Raw genomic sequence first — 804 nt, 5'->3', positions numbered from 1 at the left:
AATAATTTTTGAATAAATATTTTTTCCTAATATCTCTATGCTTTGCATTTATGATCTATATGATTCTAAAATATTTTCAATAATTATTTACATTACTGTTCATTTGTACATCAAATAAAGGGATTTATTGTCCGATTAACCGAATATCACCAGCTACAGATTCTGGCACTAACAATCAGCAATTATTCTTAGAGTATTTTGAGGAGTCAATTCCTGATGATGACACAATTCATGTCGAAATATTGAATCCTGATAAGATGGCGTGCATTTCGATACTTGGAGTATAAATTATACTATCTTATCTGAGATTAATCAGTGGACCTTTCAAGTTGGGGCGTGGAAGACTATTATTCGAAAAAAGAAGTTTTATTGAGAGTGAGATTCAGTGGTAGGTAAGTAGGTGAGGATGCATTTTATGATAAAAAAAAATTACGACAAATATATGTTCCATGAATGATGCAATTATCACAAACATCACCGACAATCCCTTATGGTCTAGTGGCTAGGATTCGACGCTCTCACCGCCGCGGCCCGGGTTGGATTCCCGGTGTGGGAACAAACGTTATTTTTTTTACCTTGCCAACTGTAACAGATTATCACAGCAAGAGATTTTGGCATCAACATTCAACAGACTCTCGTAGAGAGGGGGATTTGGGGCGTCTGAGAACTATTTTTCGAAAGATGAAGGTGTGGTGAAATTTAGATTAACTGGGAGTGGGGCGTCTAATTTTGAATTTTTAAAAATTACGACAAAAATATGTTAAAAAAAAATATGATAAATATATGCCTATGATTAATTCGTGA

At 34.3% G+C, this 804-nt stretch overlaps 1 non-coding gene across 1 annotated transcript; it reads left to right on the top strand.

The window, feature by feature from the left end:
- Positions 1–484: 484 nt before the first annotated feature.
- On the top strand, positions 485–556 carry Trnae-cuc. The gene has a single exon. It is a non-coding gene; the product is annotated as a tRNA-Glu (tRNA).
- The last annotated feature ends 248 nt before the right edge of the window (positions 557–804 follow it).

The sequence above is a fragment of the Anneissia japonica genome, unplaced genomic scaffold (genome assembly GCF_011630105.1).
Source record: "Anneissia japonica isolate Jap-2015-1 unplaced genomic scaffold, ASM1163010v1 scaffold42179_len804_cov141, whole genome shotgun sequence".
In the NCBI taxonomy this organism is placed as follows: domain Eukaryota; kingdom Metazoa; phylum Echinodermata; class Crinoidea; order Comatulida; family Comatulidae; genus Anneissia; species Anneissia japonica.
Note: the sequence above shows the minus strand (reverse complement) of the source record. Positions and strands in the feature narration are given on the sequence as shown.